We start from the raw sequence: 20,356 nt of genomic DNA on the forward strand, positions 1-20,356 counted from the left end.
CTCTGATCTCTAGCATCAACACCACCCTTTCACTCAGAGAACTGCTTCTAACTCGATATTTTCTCTTTTTTGGACCATTATCAGAAAACACTAGAGAAGGGTGTCTGGGAAAATCCTAATAGATCAACAGTGAAATACCCAGACCAGCCTATCTGGTACAAACAACCATACCATGGTCAAAGTCACATAAATCCCATTTCTTCCGCATTCTGACGCTTGGCTTGAACTTCAGCAGGCTGTCTTGACTATGTCTACATGCCTACATGCAGTTGCTGCGATGTGATTGGCTAACTAGATGACTGCATTGCCAAGCTGAACAGCTGTACCTAAAAAAGCGACTGGTGAGTGTATATTTCCAGTTGTGTATACAAAGATCTACAATGCCATCTATAAAGCGTGCATAGAAGTTAATATCATCTCATGAATATGTTCTGCAGTAAATATACAACCACTGAAGTTTTTATGGAGTTAAACATTATCTGATTATCTAACAGCAAAATTTTAATAAGTCCAACCATACATCCACCGTTTCAGATGCAAATGCATTTCAGTCAAATGACGCGCTGACAGCTAAGACAGAAAATGATGTTTTCCCATTAGTTTGCCTCTTGCTTTGGTAACTTTAATTTCTAAACTAGACCACAAGTGCTATTATCTTAATTAATAACACTAAATTGTAAGTGTTGTTGCCATTGCACATTGCACTTTTTTCGATGGAATATCTAGGTTGTTTTAGCAGGCTTATATTATATTATAGTATTTTTTTAATGAGTGTACGTGATGTGTTGGTTGTATGGTTGTTGTTTGTTTTGACATACTGCGAATCAATTTCCCATCAGGGACAATAAAGTTACCATTGACCATTGACCATTGACCAAGGAGTTTAAAAAGTACAACACACTAAAGGTTACAAGACATAACCTAAACTTTAAATGGACTGCATTTATAATGCACTTTTCTAGTCTTACCGACCATTCGAAGTGCTGTATAAAATATTCTTTGTGGCTTGTATTTTTACCATATTATAATGCATGCAGACAGGGGGCTTTCATTTTGAAATCCCATCAAGAAAGATGGCATCTCTTCTCAGCCCTTCTCAGTGAGGAGTTTCAGTTTGGTTCATTTACATCTGGAGTAAATTACTGTGCATGCTACTTTATACTGTATGTAATAGCACACATTAAAGTTTCTTAATCACTCTCAGAAATGTTGCTGTATAATTATAATATTTGGTTCTTCAGTGGGACAAAGCAGCGTTGTTAGGCAGAGCCAATTCCACACTTCATCCTTTGACAATATGAGCAATCGCCTTCAGTTTTGTTAATCAAATACACAAAGTAAAGCACACACACACACGCACACACACACACACACACACACACACACACACACACACACACACACACTCTCAAAGCAATTCTGAAACCTACCAGTTACAAAAGTCCTCAGTCTCGTAATACCAGCACACTCACACACACAAGCGCACACACACTGATTCACTCTATGTGTTGCTTTGTGATATGCTAAACATTCTGTAAACATTACCCTGTGCATGGTTACTGTCACCATGGCAGCATGACAACAGTGCTTAGCCCGGCCCCTCAAACACAGGACAGTAGTGTTATTTAATATTTGGCTACCCATGAGCACAGCATGTTTCTATCACATAATCCTGTCACACTAGTGAAGACTTCTCCATGCAGCCTTGTGCAGCTGAACACAGCCCAGCTGTTGCTATGTTTTGGTCTGATCGCACAACAACAACAAAGGATAAAATGCTCCCTGAGAACAGACTGGCCTTAGTGCAATCCCACACACTTTGTCCACGGTCAGCATCACATGGGATGAGAGCAGATGCTTTTGCTCAGATTTAGGGCGCTTAGATCATTCTGAGGTTGTGTATCAAGTTAATTAAGGAAGGACGGAAACAGATATGTTTATGTGGCTGTAACTGAGGAGATTGATGCCAAAATAAGTTTTTGGCCAACATATGAAAAAGTTATTTTAATCCACTTTTTGTTTCCAAAACAGCATCAAGATAGAGGCTGAAAACCCAGATTGTGTCATGAACCTGAAGCCGGGGTCAATCTCTGTCAAAACATTCAGTAGCAGAACACAGAAACAGCAACATTATGCTCGTTTAGTGAAACTTGCACTTGATTAGTTGTGGTGAGATGCTTGAGTATAAACGCCAATAAATGTACTTTTTAAAAAAAAAAAAATCCTCTGTAGTAAAAAAGCAGCCATCGTCTCTGATTCAACCAGCAGAAGAAGCAGAGGTCAGGAGACTACATTTTTCTTCTCTCATTACAGTTAAAAATCAGAGCTTATTTAAAGTGTTTCATTGTTTTGTTCATCTCTGTCTTTATTTGGTATCATCTTTATTTAATCACTTGCTCATCATTTTTTGTATTGCTTATCGAAGTTTCTTACTGCCTGCATTTATATCAGTCAGATTTTTGGTTTTGCTCATTTCTTCATGTAAACTGTCTTTAAACTGAATCAGAATCAAAAGCAGCTTTACTGGTAAAGTATGTGTACACATACAAGGACAGCGACATGACGCAGACAATAGTAACATGTATAGTATATTTATATGTACAATGGTGCAGAGTACAAAGATGCTGGAAGAAATAAGTTTTCTTTACTATAAGTTTTTTATAAGTTTTTTTTTTTGTTCGGTCTTTTTATCATGCATTTTCCTAATTTTTAAATCCTTTTTAAAAAAAAATATTTATCCGGGTCAAATTCGGATTTAAAATTTCTTAATTCTTTACCAAGCAGCAACCTCAGGGGCTGAAAAATAAAGCTAGCTCAGAAGCTCCAAAAACTGCAGTTCCTCTACTGGCCACTTGAGGCCAGCTCCAAAGTCGGGTAGTTCCTTTAGACTTAGCATTATTAGGAGCTGTGGTTGATGGATGTCTGCTTGGCTTCACCTCTGTTAATCTGTTCTGGACAAAACTGGGAGTCTCAGCAACAATTGTGGTATTAAACCCTGTCCACACAGGAAGCTGTTCCATCCTCAAGCATCACTTTGTGGCTGATGGTTGCCTAGGTAACCTCTAATACATTTACTGCCGTGTCATATGTCAGTCAGTGCTATTCTGTGTTCTCCTTCATACTCGGGTCAAGGACCCACTCACTTTGCAATTATTTCACTTAAAGTCAGTGAATGCGATTGGCTTTCTTCACTCTTTGGCCGCCACATCGCTGCAAGCTGTTTCATTTTGTGGACGTAAGTGCCTTTTGGAACATTTTTAATGCAATTAATTCAAGTTATACAGCTTGCTGTGTGGTTTACTGTGTTAATACATTCTCAAAAATGTCCGTCCTCCAGTTTTGAGTAGTAAAATTGTTACTAAGTACTTATACAGGGTATAACTGTGGCATTATTCTGTATATAACTTTAAGCTAATATCACATTTTGGACTCAAGCAAGGCTTTTTACCATGTGCACACATAAGTAACGGCAGGATCCACCTGTACCCCAAGGGTTTAAATCCAACCATATGCGCCACAAGTGTGTGTCTACATTTTTCATAATTTCCTGATGTTTTACACAGAAGTGCAGCCCACTGGCTCCTGCACAGAGGCGCACTTGTCAAAACATCCATACCGAGTGAAATGAACTGGCTGAAGCGCTTTCACCCGAGGAATCAAAGGAAGGTGTGTCTGCTGCTTTCAACCCTGGAAACGACCAGGAGCAGTGTTGGTGTTGTAACCGTAGCAACGTAAACAGGAGGGTTCAAACACTGATTAAAATGTGTGCAAAGATTATGCAAGGTGTGTGTATGGAAGTGTGTGTCTATGTGTGTGTGTGTGTGCATGCATACTGCACACATGGTTTCTTATGCTTCTTAACTCAAAGCCTTAAAGTCAGAGTCTTCTTTCAGTCTCTGAAGCCCGTTGAAAACCACTTCAGCTCACAACGCCCACTACTCACTCCTGGCATCCAGTGGAGCAGCAGGCGTGTATTTTATTAGGAAACGTAAGTGTGTGTTTTACAGCGTCTCAGCAGCATAAAAATAAGTCTGTCTCTGTGCTGATGTGTGTGTGTGAGCAAAGCTGAGTTCAGTTTAAAGTGTTCTTGGCCTCCCCTGATTTTTCCACTCATTCTCACATTGAATGAGTTGTCTCCCACTCTATCCAACTATATACATCCAAGCATCATCAAAAAACATGAAGGTCTTCTGGTAAGACTGATCTTTTGGGCGTTATATACACACAGCTGGGGCCGTATTGCAGTCATTTTTTTGCACCACATCTGGTGTGGTTTCACTTCCCAAGTCTTTGAAGGAGAAAAGGTCATTTCAGTGAGATTTGGTTTGCTCCTACGTGTTAATTTTTAAGGTTTGGGAAAATATTTTTTCTAACGTACGTCATTATTAACTATTCTTTTTTTTAATTAAGTGGAATATGAACTGATCCTCTTTGACTATGTGTTAGAATAATTGTACCTTTCACATATCTGCTGAAACTGGTCTGAGCCACCAAACTAGTTTCCTTCCTGTGGATTAATGATGTGATCTAGCGATGTTTAGTGATGAACAACAGTTCTGAAATGTTACATAACATCCTGTATTCACCAGCAGTTCTCAAGAATAAAGTTGGGATTTAAGTGTTTTTGTTTGCTGGTTGCATTTTTTTTTTTTTTTTTTTTTGCCTTCGTTGGACAGTCACTATGTGAGAGACAGACAGGAACCACATGTTTGTTGTGTGTGTCATGGCTATAATTAAACTAAGGCTATTACGACCATGCTTGTTTCTTATATATGGGTCAGATGATTTATACACTTTACTTCTACGTTCCGCCTCCACACTCTATTATAACTGTCAAACAGATTTCAACAAAATTTGGATCAATGGTTTAAGAACATGTGCATACATTTCAGTATGGAAATGGAAAGCAATTTTCAAGGATTTCTGTACAGGGAGTGAATTTTTGGACAAAGGTTATTGATAATTTGATGCAGACTCAGCAATTTTAAATAATTTGGCGAAAAAACAAATGTAATATCCAGCGTATACATCTGCCAAATCAAATATGCAGTGCTACCAGCTGTGGCGCCCCCTTGTCAGTGATGGAGCAGCTGAAAAGTAGCAGATTTTCACTTATGCTGCAATGCTTTCTGATGACTATGTTGTTATTATTTTTATTATTCAATATTATCTTCATATAAGATAACATCAGTCAGTTACACTTCAGAAAACTAGCTCTAATTCCCATCCTTTCATTGACTACTGGGTTGCTAAATTCTACAATAAGATACAGTTAGGTCTTAAAGTGTTAGGACAATAACAAAGTCCTCCAAATTATTTAGATAACTGACTGACAAAGGGCTCCATGACCTGCTGAGTTCTGCTGTTTATCATTAAAAGATTCCAAGTATAGAACAAACATTTGGTAGCTGTTTACTGGAAGTCGCCAAACAAGGTCCAAGGATATGTCAACGCAAGAGAAGGAAGCCATCGTTAGGAAAACCAAAATAAACCTATCGGATATATAACAAAAGCTTTATGAGAGATCATTCTTACAAGAGAATTGATTTACTGTCCAACTTAACAACACCAAAAGGCCTGAAAGATCACAGAGGACGACTCTTACAAACTGGGCCACATGGCCATAACAAATGGGAGACAAGATAAGATAGGGTTACTGTATTTTCTCCCATAGGAGAAAATCTTCCAAGTACTGTACTAAAAAAACAGACATTAACACCAAATAAGACAAAAACTGCAAATGGAAACACATACATGGGGATAAATAATAATAAAAATAATTTAAAAAACAAGTACTTAAAAACTCTCCACTTCTCTGTCACTCAGTCACAAGCTCCTCGTTTATTGAACTGGCAGAGGAATACATTAATATTTATAGCAGTCATGCAACCCCAATTCCAAAAAAGTTGGGATGCTATGTAAAATGTTTTTCATGATTTTCTTTGTCATTTTTTGGTGTCATCCAAATGTTTTTATTTGGTTAAAACTCTGGAATGAAGACCGGCCAGCTCACCACCTCTTCTTGTATGAGGTCATGCTGTTTTAATAGCTGCATTATGCGTTTTTGTATTGTCTTGCTGAAATATGCGGGGCCTTCCCTAAAAAAACAGGTCATTGGATGGGAGCAGATGTGCTAACTACCAATCCCATAGGCATTAATACACTCCCAATGCCATGAGAGATGTGGACTTTTATACTGAGCGCTCATAACAAGCCGGATGAATCCTTTCCACTTTGGTCTCGAGAGCATGGTTTCCATGTTTTCCACTGAAAATTTCAAAGACCACAGAAAACCGTTCCACTTTACTTCAGCCTATTCTGAATAAGCTTTGGCCCAGAGAAGATGACAGCATTTCTGGATCATGTTCACATATGGCTTTAACTTGCATTTGTGAATGGACAGACAATGATTTCTGAAAATGTCTCCCATCCCATGTAGTGACTTACACGACAGAATCATGTGTGTTTTTAATGCAATGCTGCCCGAGGGCCTGAACATCACAGGCATTCAGTATGGTTTTTTTTGCCTTGTCTCCTTGTGCAAATATTTATCCAGATTCTCTGAACCTCTTTTTAACGCTATGAACTGCAAACAATGACAAACTCTTCACAATTTTACATTGATGAACATTATTCAGAATGTCTGGGCCCAGTCTTTGTACAGAATGGTGAACCTCTGCCCACCTTGAGAAACTCTGCCTCCCTAAGATGTTCTTTTTAGACCCAATCAAGTTACTAACCTGTTGCCAATTAACCTATTTATTTGCAAAATTATCCACCAGGCGCTGCTTATCAGTAACATTTACTTCTAGGCTTTTGTTGCCCTGTCCTTTTAGTTTTGAAACTTGTTGCTGCCGTTAAATTCAAAATGAGATAATTTTTTCCTTGTTTCAACATTAAAGACTTGATATATTTTATGTTTTCTATTGTTAATACACAATAGATTTATATTAGTTGCAGATCGTTGCTTTCTGGTTCTATTTAAACTTTAAACTGTGTCCCAGCTTTTTTTTAGGCTGGGGTTATACAAACATTGTGTCATTGTACAAAAACCAATGGGTCTGCTAAAGTTTCTGGATCCACATATTATATAAGCATACCTGGTGCTGTGTATGCACTGTTTTATCCCCAATCAAGACATACTGGCTTGGCTCTAATATAAACTAGACAGGAACACAAGCTTTGTATTAATGCTTCAGGTGTGCAATGACAGCTTTGTCATTGAAAAAGCTCAGACTCGTTATGCAAACAGCTCCGAAAAGTTTCGTTCCACTGACTGAGTCCATGTCCTGGATACTGAAATATTTTGACTCAAACAAAAACAAATACAAAGCCGATAATTCACCACATTAAAAACTGTTAAGTTGGTTTCTAAAACAAAAAGATGATTTCTGGAAAACACCCACAGACTCGCTTATACTCACACACTCACGAACTGGAGGAAAAAGGAAAAAGATGGCATGCAGCGTGGTGGAGATAAAGACAAAGATGACGGCAGCAAGACAGACAGTAACACAACTTTCATTCCAGTTAGCTCCACCCAGGATAAAGCTTTTAAAAAAATGGTATGTAAGGTGTTTTCACTGAAAGTGAAGTCATGTACAGCATGTCTACACAGTTATTATCACATGAATCTCACAGACTGACGTGAAAGGGGAGAGGCAGCAAAGCAGAATAGCTGGTGTTCAAAAGAACCTCATAATGTTTTGGTCTTTATCAAATCATTTTACTTTATTTTTATTAGATGTGAGCATTTATTTCATCCAAATGTGGATTAAAAGAAGATTTTACTTTTTTAATAAAAATAATTTCAGTTTCAGTGCAAATGCCTACTAAGACAGTCTATTACCATTATCTATTACCACATCTGTAGTGAGTGCATAATTAAAATACAGTGTCGTGAAAGTCAACTAGTCTTTCCAGATCTACTACTACTTGACTGACTCATGCATACAACTCATACTTATAATCCTACTTTGCATGAACTACGTGAGTCTTGTGCACGCACATATGTTTGAAATATAAAGGTTTTATTTTGAAACTCTACTTTGGAGCATTACCAAACTCTTAAAAGCAGAGATATTAAGAAGGCTTTGCAAAAGTACATAATGTGAAAGATACGAGCCGTCGTTACCCTTGTGTGTGTTAACGGCCAGCTGTACCAATGTATCAGCAGCAATGCTGGGAAGTAACTTTAGTAGTTACATGTAATTGTCAAAAGGCATGGTGGTGCCGCTGTTGCCAACTGTTCCTTGGTTAACAGTTGAAATAAACGGTTAACATGACAATTTAACATGATCTCATTAACATGAGAAAACAGATGACTCTCTGCTAGGCATACGTGCATACCTGCTTGGTGTTAAAGAGTTATTGAGATGTCCTGTATCAGTCCTCGTGGCAGCAGAGATAAATAAGTGGCTAAAAAATAGATAGATGTAAATTGTTTCACATTTCCCCCCCTTTTTTATATTATTTCATAAAACATATCGTTTTAGACACACCTTTAACTGATATATTATTCTATACTTATTCTGAATTTCCTACAAACTGTGTATGGTCGTTTCCCCTTCATAACAAAGAGTTAGTATGAGTTAGTATACTAAGAGTTAGTATACTATATGAGTATAGTCTTAGACCATAGCTTGTATATGACAGATGTATGCAGCCACTATTGCTTGAGCCACTGGTTTTATATTCCTAATCTTGAAGCCATTAGCGATTTAGCCAGTTAGCAATTTAGCCACCAAAATTTTGGTTTTTACACATAAAGTAAAGAAAGCAAAGTAAAAAAAAAAAAAAAAAAGCCAGAAGTTAGCAGATCTGGATTAGAAGGTAGTCCATTAAAAATACTTTAAAGTCACCAGCAGAACAAACACAGTGGTGTTGTCCAGTTCACTGTCTTGAATTAGGGGAGCTGAGGCCTAGCAAACACTGGCCTGTCAGAACATCTGTCAGTCTAAGCCGCCAGTATCTATATCAGCATTAATGTTATGGACAGGTGTTGGGGGTCCAACCTGTCCATAAAGGTAAAGTTAAAGGTCATGGTAAATTATGTTAGTTTGGTAATGAAAAGACCCACAAGGCAGATAAGCTACTGTATCTTGAGATTAACTTAATTATTTGGTTAATAGTAGTTTAGTTCTTCTGCAGCAATCAGTATAAAATCAAGCACCTGGCCATGCATTCTAACTTTTCAAACATTAGTGAAAGAATGGGCCATTTTAAAAAGCTCACTGAATTCGTGTGTGGTACTGTAACAGGTAATTTGGTGAAATTTCTTCCCTCCTAGATATTCCATGATCGATTATGTGTTATTATGGCAAGGTGAAATTCAGGCACCAAGTGGAAGACAATGTAAAGTTAAAGAGCGGGGTTGCCAGCTGCTGGGGCACATATTTCACACAGTTCAAAAAATCCTCTGGCATTAACATCAGCACAAAAATTGTGCACCAGGACCTTGATGGCATGAGTTTACATGACCAAGCAGCTCCTGTACATGTAAAGTGTTGGTGGCCCAGTATGCTTGTCCATAAAAATTTCAAAACAAATGGAAATGTGGTGACGATATTGTGCGCTAACAGTGTCTGTGTGTGTGTGGTGAGTTCATATTTTCACGCCAGGAACTAGAGATAATGTCTCTCCTGTTTGTCTCCTGCTTTGCAATCAAAGACAGAGGTTTCTGCACTTTAGTAACTGAGACTAGATTTCTCTCTAAGTCTGCTATCCATGTTCAGTTGTAATTATGTTTTGTTTAACTTTGACCTAGTGTATAGGTTTATTAATCATAGGACTGAACCTTACTCCTATGTGTAAATTTAACGGGTCTTGCTGCTTATCATAAATTATAACCTCAGCTTTGTGTGAGTAACAAAGTAAATACTCTTTCCTTTAAAAAAAAAAAAGAAAATGGAAAAGCAATGCTACTTGAGCTAAAGGCCGCCCTATCGCCCTTGTTGCCCGTCCAGTTCATATAACTGGATAAATTAACCCAGGATAAATTAACAAGAAATAAATTATCTGCATTCACAATATCTGTAAACCTGAAATATTGCTATATATATATATATATATATATAACTTACGCTAATAATTGTGTAAACTGAAAAGCCTGACAGGTCTCGTACAAGTTGGGGGAGGTAAAACTTCAAGTCCCAGAATGCTGTGCGGCGGCGTCACTCTCCCTGTCCCCGCCTACAGCGCACGCTCGCAGGCGGAGAACGGGCAGAACGGGTCGGCTCCGTGTTTACGTTGAGATGCTCACAACAAAGGACAGCGCACCGCGGAGAGGCTGTCATTTAAACTAAAGAGAAAGCACCGTGGATATTTTCTCTTACGGTGAGCGTCTGCAATTCCCGACTCCTGGAAGGGGAGAGCAAATACCAAAAAACCCTAATCTGCTTCCATTTTATTTATTTTTCCTACGTGATACGCTTTATTATTATTTTTTATTATTATTTTATTTTTTTAAGCAGCTAAGACGCGGAGAAATTAGGACGAAATCTTCTGCCGTTTTTTCCATGTTTTTGTTTTTTTCCTTCTGAGCCGGTGGGACGATAGCTAGCTCCTTAGCCTCTGCAAGTTGGTTGGAAGGCTAAGCAGCTGAGACCGACCGCAGGCTCGGGACAATAAGAGGACCTCATCATTTATATCGCAGTGAGTTCGCAGGCCACCTGACTTTGCTTGATAATTAAAACAGCGGGTGTAGTGCGACAATAGCCATCCTGCTGCCCGCTAATAACTGTCTTTGTTCTGCAAACGGCTCCGGGAATGAACTGCTCCTTCATTAACGCTACTTTACCTCATTTGGTAATGTCCACTCACTTACTCACTTACTCTGCGAGTAAAGTCATGACAGGGAGTGCTGCAGCTGCAGAGCGCTGATCTTTGTCTCTCAGACGCACACACATATGCACCTGTTTTGACTGTGTGTTTATCTAAGTGGAAATCAGAGGCAGCTTCGCTAAGATACAGCTCTCTGCTTGGCATTGGCTGACTGTATCTTTGTGTGCAATGCAGGCTTCAGAGATGCAGGTATTAGTTTACATCCCATCCATCCTGGGTGCTGACCTGTCACAGGGAGGGGTGAGTGAGAAAGGGTACATTGCCTGATAAGGAATTAAGCAAATGCACGGACTCTTTTGCCATTCCCAGAGCTTGATTGCGAGTTAATGACTTCCCCCCTCCTCTCCTTCTCTGTCTCCCATCTCATTTCACCTCTCTGTCCGGTTTGGGTAGCTGGTGTAGATCTCACCACTTCCCTTCCCCTTTCTGGAAATGTCACAGAGAAGAGAGACGTGCATTAACACCATCTGCTCCTGATCTTACTTCCATTGTCTGCCTTTTATTGTGAACTCTAATGAGGAAATGTTGGCAAGTTGTAGCAGCCAGTGCATTTAATTTTGTCACGGAACCAACCCCACAGCTTTTTAAAATTTGTTTCAGAATAGGAAATTCAAATAATTATAAACTGTATAGTTCTATCACATTTTTATTTAATTTAAGCTTAAAAAGAAAGCAGGAAAGTAGGCTTTCAATGAGTTCTAGCTACAGATGCATGGTGCGAAAAGTGTTGCGTATATAACGTGCTCTGTTGCAATCAGTTTTCTGCAAACATATAAGTTGTGCACAGTGTTATTGGGAAATATGGGTTTGTATCAGTGACCAAACACGTCTAGATCTGGTGTCTAGAATCAGACCCTGTATTATGAAGAAGATTTAAACAGTTCTCAGAATATGTCTTCATATTGTAGCAATGCTGATAACCGACCAAGTAGAGCAGCACAGGTTTTTCGACACGTTCACAATAAAGTGTGTAGAAACACTGATGAATGACAAATATTCAACAAGTATTAGGAATTTGAAAGCAAAACAGTTACTGCAGGCATTAAGCTGTTAAAGAACAGTGTCGACTGTTAGTCGTGTAAGTTTATATGCTTTCAATGTCATTGCCAAATAAAGTCTGACTACAATTAAAATTTTGTCCTCCACTGAATTTATGTTAGCGTAATGTTTGCTTTTTCAACTGTGACCTGACAGTAGGGGGACAAGACAAGAACAAACTAAAAAAAAGGTTCAAATTGGTGAATATCATTTGTAAATCTTTAGTAAACTTTATTATATAAATATATTATTATTACATTATATATGGAATTAAAAGAAACAAGAATTAAAGTTCTCTCAGCTGAGAATTGCTGTCATTTGTTGATGACTTATAGAACTAAAGACTTTTTAACTATCCATGCACCAAAGCCAGAGTGATCTCCAAGGAATGGGGATGCTGTTTCCAAGAGCATTGATTGGTCAGTAGGTGGTGATTTTATACTTATTGATCCCCTGAACATAACAGAGGAAAAGGAGCGAACTGCTTTGCAACGCTGAAAAAGAGTTAAATCTGATTTCTTATCTCACTAATCCCTAATCCTGCGTCACAGTGCAGACCTGCATAAGAATCCTGCAATTCATCACTGCTATAAATTGTGGAACCTTCAGCTTCTACTGGGCCAGGATTTGTTGTGTAACAGAGGGGAGAGTGCAAGTATTGCATATACACGTTTGTACATTTACATAGGGTGTGTTGGCTACAGGCCCGAGTGTGTGTTCATGTTCTCAGCATGCTTTAGAGTCTCAATTTCAGGAAGGAAATCGGAGCTGTCGGTGTCAGACGGGAGTGCAGCTCTGATGTCTTAATGGAGGTTCAGTGCTGCCTGTATCCTTAGTTACCCAGTCTGTGGGGACACAGGGAGGCCTCACAGTCTCGCCTCGGTCTGGACTGGAAAAAAAAGGAATGAACCCTTTTCATCTAAAATGTTTACGTTTTTTAATTTCAATTAAATATTTAGCATGATTTTGTAGATGAACAGCTTCAGTAGCACCATGAAACTGTGCTAAACACCAACAGAATTACTAATGTGCTTACCCCCTATCGGCCTTTTAAAAGTGGCTTTCAATATTTGAAGTTATGAGCAGTTGACTTTATGGCAGTTTTGGTAACGCATTTTTGTTTCTGTGAGGGATTTTGGATTCCCGAAGCCTGTTTGCATGATGAAATGTTGTCATTACGAAGCAAATGTTCAGAAATAGTTTTGACAAAACGTCTTTAGTGCGAAGATCAATGATAGTCTTTCACAATTAAAAGGAAAATTCTACATATCTTACATATTTTTTCTGGGTGTGTTTTGCACTTAATCTGAAAAATACTGCTGCAGGAGATTTGTTACAGTACATTTTTAAAACATAGCAGCACAACATAGCGCTACATTGTTGTATTACTTTGTCAAGACAGCCTGATAAGTAGACTGTCGAAGATAAGTGGACAAATTGAATGAATGCGTTTATGTGAACTGTATAGAAGCCTTTTTATTGCACATTCACTCAGACAAATTAAAGCTGCCAATCATGACAGGATCCTTGCATTGAGTGATTATATTTGAGTTTCAAACCAACCACTCAGCCACTTGCCAAACATCTGTGTGCTGGCACCCTTTTAAACCTTAATGATACAGTGTGCTCGTGCTGAGAGGAGATTTTTTGTGTTTGCAGCGTTCTTTAAGTGTGCACGTGCCTGTGGTGTGTAGTTTTATCAGAGAGGGCCGATGAGCTCAGCGGGTGTAATCGTCGGTACAGCTGAGCGGCAGCTTTCCTCCCGCTGTGTGAGGAGCTTGGCACATTCCGCCCGGTCCGGCTTACACTCCCCTGGGCTGGTAAACAGGCTGAAGTTTGTGCAGGGAGATTACGTCTGTCATGGAAAGTGGGTCAGACAGTGGGCACGATTCTATGGCCTTGTTTCTGCAAGGTAGGGAGTAAAAGAGGAAGGGGAGCGTTAAACCACCAGCCATTTTCCATAGTGTTGCTTTAAAGAGCCTGCGCTTAGGGCGCTTTCCTTTTTTGCCAGAGTCACGGTTAGGTTCTTGTGCATTTGCTTGCAAGGCAGTCATTTGTTGGTAGGCTGATCTGTTAAGGAGCTGTGAGGATACATGCTCAGTATGTGACTCATTTTAAAAAACAAATGACATTAAACAAGTTAAACCTAAGAAACAAATGGATCATTCCTTCCACTCATTGCAAGTGGTTCATTTCAGATTCAGACAAGCATTTGTATAAATCATATTTATGTGAGCAGCTGCCATAATATGTGCTTGCTTTTTGAGTCCTCATTTTCCTGAGATAGAACCAAGGTAGAGCCACAAATGCCACATATGCAGCTAATGCACCGGGTTAAAATAACCGAGTATCCTTTGAAAAGATTTGGGAGAATGCTGCTTTTGTGGATTGCATTTTGGGCAAGTGAAACCCAACATGAAACTGATTTGCCAGAACATAAAAACCACCTGCCTACTTTGTGCACGTTCTTCTTGTACCACCAAAGCAACTTATCCATTGGGTCATGGACACAGGATCTCTGAATGTTTCCTGCTGTGTCTAACACGGGGGTGTTGGGAGTGGAGCCTTAATTCGGTAGTAGCCGTCCTATTGTTGCTTAGTCGGATTTGGAATCTGGGAATTTAAAGGCCCAGATAAAACTATATAGTCTTTATTGTCTTCCTCAAGTTGGTCCTGTCCAGTTCTTATGATGTTGCAGGTGGTAATATCCGGATGGGGGAGTGCTTCGCTGTGGGTTAAGGCTCAAGGTTTTTCAGCACATCATTGCATTGTAAAGAGAATATGAATGTTATTCACTTCACCTGGCAGTGGTTTTAATGCTGTGCCTGATTGCTTTATGGTCTCTTGAGTCTTATTGTCTTAACACAAATAAAGATTTTATAGTGAAAGACAACAATTCAAGACATATGGGTACAGCAGCTGAAGAGAGTGCCTGCTTATGTCTTTGCTGACGCCAAGGTGCATGTGATGAGTGCTGTCTGTTTGTTTGTAAGATTAGGCAAAAGCTACAGGGCTCTATTTCGTTAATCTTACTGGAGCAGTGGAAAAGGAACGGAAATAAATCTTTCTTTAAAATTGCACGAGAGGTGAAGGATAAGAGAAAGAGCTTAGGTTAAGGACGAGCTCGCCCAGTTCCCTTTTAGTTCTTACTACTTTTTTCAGACAATGTTGAGGACACAGTATACTTTTTTTGTTCTATATTTTTCTTACTTTTTATCTTCTACCATTAACCAATTTGTTACTCCATTCCTTTCCCTCACAAAGACCTTTTCTCTTGCTTCAAATACCTAAGTCAGAAAACTGAGGGTAGAGTGGAAACTGAAATACACTGAAGCTTTTTTGGCAGCTTTATTACTCTAAATTCATGAATAGGATCCTTATTTGTAAATGCTGATGGGGGAAAGAAATTCTGTTAATGTTGGGCATTTGCTGATACACTTTAGTAAAAAAATGCAGGTGTTGTAGATACTCAATGTGCAGTTTGTTACATAAAGACAAGGCCACTACATTTCACGTTTACCAAAGAGGCCGATTCATGGGAGAGCATGACCTTTTGACAGCTCTTATGCCCTGAATGGGCTGGGTTTCTCACCTTTGTGTTGTTGGCATGCCTTTTTGATGATAATGAGCAACACCTCTCCCCACACTCAAACCGCAGCCTGTTGCCACAAGAGCTTTAGTTTCTGTTTACATCACAATAAATTTTCACTTTTTATAGCTGAAACTGAAAGTACTGTTGAGGTTTTGTGTATATATATTTTTTTAAAAAGTGAAAGAGAACTTTTGTGCGATTATTAAGATAAAATCTCAGAGGTTTCCTGCTTTGCTATTAGTTCGGACAGGCGACTACAGCTGTTGCTGGTGATATCGGTTGGCACTTTATACTGCTGCACGCACATGCATGCTCATTTTCATATGCACACATGGGTTTGTAATTGTCAACCCCTCCTTTGATCGTGCTTGATCACCATTTCCTGCTTCACTTTTTAACCTTCCTGTCTCAAATGAGCTTGCGTGTGCATCGGACACGCAAACAGTTGAGTGTGTAACTTGTTGATGCTTTGGCCTGAGATTTCTGAGATATGCTATTTAAATAAATAATATATAAAAGTGTTGTACTATTTAAATTTTTGAGCAATGTAAAGTCTTTGTTTTAAATGTCTGGAAAGAGTAGCCAAACTAATACAGCTGAAGCCTAAATGGGGTATTAGGACTAAACGACAGCTCATTTAATTTGGCTGCCTTTCAACCAGGTGCAGCTCAATTAGACCTACACACACCCTTCCCTTTTCCCTTTCTAGAGAAAACCAACCGGCACCAACACTTTAAGAAATGGATGGTGAACGGAAACATTAACCAACCAAAGGCACGCAACTGATGAGAACGTTTTCCCTGATGGTTGCTGTCTGCTTTAGCTTCTGTGGAAACAGGGTGATTGATGCTATATACCTTTATAACATCTGTTTCAAACTACTAATTTACCTTTAAATACAGTAAAATTATTTAACTTAAATGTTTCCATCCTTCTAGTTGCTATAAACATTAATGTAGTCACTGTATAGTTGGTAGGCAAGCACCGTCCTCCATCCTTATTTTATTCCTGCACAGTTAGCATGAAGCACCCACAGTTTCATTGAACATGTACAATGACAATAAAGGGCTATTTTTTTCTATTCTCTTCTATTCAATATTGTTTTTCTAGATAAGAGTGACACATGCTGACCTCAATAACACTGAACTGGATGCAGATGAATCATTTTGAGCTCACATATCACACACACACTGTTTTCTGCTGTTGTGTGCATTTAAGAAGGTCACATTGGATGCCTCATGCAATCAAAACATGACATGACTATATAAGCATTTGGTGCTGATGATGTGGAGTCTATAAACACCCTGTGAGGACTTAACTTCTTGTGGGGAGAAAAAAACAACTCAGGTCAATGAGTTTGGTTCTTTTATGTTATTTTTTTTTTAGGCTAGTATAAAAATAAGGAAATGCATTGAAAATCTGTGTTTCCGTATATTTAGTGACTCATTTTAGCATTTTCCCCCACTGTCCTTGAAAATAACGCCATATTACATTGTGGATATCACCATGGTCATAACTTGTAGGTTAAGCTAATCATTTATCCTTGTTCCTTCCTGTCTCATGCTTTCTTTCCCGCCTGGCCAGGTTTGTCCTGGATATCATTCAGCTGCTTTTCTAGTGTGTCTTTTCTCTGGCGGTCGAATGTACTCAGGCTTCACTGTGTTGAATATGGCAGTAGTAGTCCTTGTTCTGCTCTGGGATCGACTGGCTCTGGAAATGTGTAACGCTCTCCATGGCTGCTTAGGGCTGCTTTTACAACTGCAGGGCAGGAAGACGGAGTTGATCAGGAAATGCGACTGAATACATGTCTCATTTATTTTTTGTCACAAAATACTTGAATGAAAAAACAGAAAAATATTTAATAATTTCTTTACAACCACGCGTACCTGTAATATCTCAGGTGTCCCTATACAGGAAGTCTGGACCAGGTATCCATTTAAAAGGCCAGAGTTTGTGTTCTGAGAGTATTACTCAAAGTGGGATCAGCTGGCTTACTGGCTTAAACAAAAGGCAAGTTTAAGTGCCAAAGAAAGAAATCACAGGCACATCATAATAAAATTTAATCAAGAGAACTGAGACTGGATATCTAATACTACATTTGGAGAGAGTGATATAAACGTTGCATGGCCAATACAGCCTCACTCCTTTAAAGTCTTTGGGCCATTTTGGCAAAATCAGCTAAAGAACTTCAATTCCAGCAATCCATTCAGAGCTGGCATTGGTCGATCCTCTGATTTTCCCAGTTCTGTACTCCAGTTTACTCACGTACTTTCTATCATATCTTTCCGCTCTTAACTGCAGACATGTCTCAGCTTGGCCTTCATGATTATTTCAAGCACATTTCCTGTTTTTTACAGCTTATCCTTATTTACTGTGAAATTGCACGTTCTTATTTTCTCAATGAATCATTACCTTCATTATAAACTGTTACTATAGATTATTGAATTTAAACAAAGTCATCATCAGTTTAATGGATTTCAGAACTCTGAGTCGTAATATTCATATTATGGCTCCATACTAAACTGCTTGTTTGTGGTTTATAAGTGGCAGGGGCTTGGGGACGTCAGCCCATTTTGACACTCCCTCTTTGCAATCACCGGTTGCACTTAGGGAGTGAAAAGGTGGATATTCTCCTCGTCTTCCACTTCCTGTGTAAGGCTGTATTCGTCTGCCAGTAACTATTGCTGGGGTCAAGTAACTTCCTAAGATGAGCTTCCCATTGATTGATCAAGAATCATCATTTCATCCATGTAAGGAGCATTCCTTATAGCTTGCCGATACACTGGTTCAGTTTTTGAAGGGTGGACATCCACAAGAGACTTGTGGCTGGTCTGTCACCATAAACAGATGGTGGGGTATCTGGCATATCCTTAGCGTACACTTGTGTAAGTCCACACTTAATACGCCCTGCTCCATCTCTAAAGACAGCTTCCACTGTCGTGTAACTGGGCATTTTAAAGATGTTTTCCTACTCTTCTGTGGTAGCATTCACTTTGTTTCCTCATCTTATCTGTCCCATTGATTCATGTTCTTGGGTTATTGTGCCCTGCCTTTTCAGCTTGTGACACATGTGGCTTGACTCGTACCTTTGTTTCCTCTTGCCCCTCCTGTGGGTTGTTCCTCCGTTTCACTGGCATCTTTCCTTGTTCCAGAATAGAGGGGGTAAACTGGGGTAGGTTTAGGAGCCTAGATAACTTGCTCCCAGCTCAGCCCTTGGCTTCTTGCTCAGGGGCTCCTGGGTTGTGTCCTCATTAAGCCTGCAGCCTATATCAAAGTCTCCCTCCAAAAAACTCCCTTTTGCTCCGTCGCTCATGTCTCGCTTTTTCCTAAGTGTTGCTATCGTCTTCCTTCTGAGCAGGCTTACAGGTTCTCTTCTTCTCCCCGCCTGCCTTTAGCAGTTTTTGCAGATAGGCAGGTCTGGCTTTTGTCTTTGGCGTTCAGGTAGATGTTTTTACTGCCGCAAACCTTTCTACACCAGCAGCTGACTCCCTCCTGCTTTCTTGGGTTGTCGTTAAATTAGAAAACAAAACAGAACGGAAAAACACCTAGTTTTCCTCTAGTCTATTCAGACTTCTCAACTCTGCTTTAAAGATCCCTGGTTTATTACAGCAAAATGAGGAAAAGAACTTTAATTCCAGAGTGACGTTCACAGCTGTTTGCCGTTGGTTGATCCTTTGAGGATCCTATTTTTACACTATCCTTTTGAAGTCCTTCCTTTATGATGACACATTCCTTGCCATGAAACCCAGTTCCTTCTGAAACATGGCTTTTTATACTCTTTCTATCATACCCTCCCCCAATCTTCCTTAACTTCAGCCCTGTCTGTCTACAAACATACCCTCTATGATTATTTTATGCAGACATACTGTTTTTCCACAACTTATCCTGATTCTTTATGAAACTGAAAATTCTCCATTTGCTCAGAGAATTTTAGTCATTCTTTATAAACTTTTACTATAAAACCCTGAATTGTATCTTTGCAGTTACAAGAGATTCTGATGACCATGAAGATAATGAAGAAAAAACATACTGCACAAACACACAGGTGTCAAAATTTTATATCCATGATTACATTTTGTAGTAAAGGTTTAAGTTTATTACCGTGATGAGTATCCAGGAAATAATGTACTTCAGTGTAATATCCTGTTCTGTAACTGTGATTATGACTGCATGCTTATGCTTGATTCCATGTTTTTATGGCCTGCTTGTATTAAGATGTGAGTACAGAACATCCTTGTTGTACACATGCGTCAGTGTCTGATTGCATGTACCGCACATGCAATCATCCTACATTATATGTCTGCCTCTGTGATCGTGTCATTTTTGCATGTCTAAGACCTTGCGTAGGTTTGTGTCTTGTTACACGTCCACCTACGACGCTGTTTGTCGTCTGTGTGTATAGTCTGTGTTCTTCCCTCTGAATCTTTAATGAGACTGTAACTCGAACACCAGCCCTCCTATTTCTACCCCTGCCTTCTGTCATCAGTTATCCTCCTCCCGGTGCAGCTCACGGGAAAACCAGACAGTAGACCTTCCCTGAAAACTGAAAAAAGATACCTTAGTTCCACAGTGGACAAAGCAGCACAGGGGCAAACTGTGACAGTAACCATATGACGTTTTTTCTCAACATATTAACATGCAAGCCTGCCCGGCTTTTATATTTTGTAGCAAAAATGAATTTGTGTTCGGCCCCATATGGAAAAGATATATATAAATCTTATAAAGTTTGTATCTGTCTTGTGTGAAACTCGTATGAAAAGCATACAAGAGTGAAAACAGATATAAGGTCCCTTGAAAAATTATATAAATGAAACTTGTATGTTTTGGATACTTCCTAAAACAATATATGAAAGTAATGAGAAAGTGGCCACTTTCATGAGTAAA

The 20,356-nt window shown here is 39.2% G+C and overlaps 1 protein-coding gene across 2 annotated transcripts in view; it reads left to right on the forward strand.

Annotated features, from left to right (window-relative positions):
* The first annotated feature begins 10,211 nt into the window (after window positions 1–10,211).
* Window positions 10,212–20,356, forward strand: part of peli1b (pellino E3 ubiquitin protein ligase 1b) — a 50,217-nt gene continuing 40,072 nt past the window's right edge. The window contains exon 1 of one of the 2 annotated variants that reach the window (XM_005922429.2): window positions 10,212–10,653. The gene's annotated coding sequence lies outside the window, so the exon portion shown is untranslated. The remainder of the gene's footprint in view (window positions 10,654–20,356) is intronic. The other variant, XM_005922430.2, reaches the window with a different exon arrangement.

The sequence above is a fragment of the Haplochromis burtoni genome, unplaced genomic scaffold (genome assembly GCF_018398535.1).
Source record: "Haplochromis burtoni strain Fernald_Lab_line unplaced genomic scaffold, NCSU_Asbu1 Contig_57, whole genome shotgun sequence".
NCBI classification, from domain to species: Eukaryota; Metazoa; Chordata; class Actinopteri; order Cichliformes; family Cichlidae; genus Haplochromis; species Haplochromis burtoni.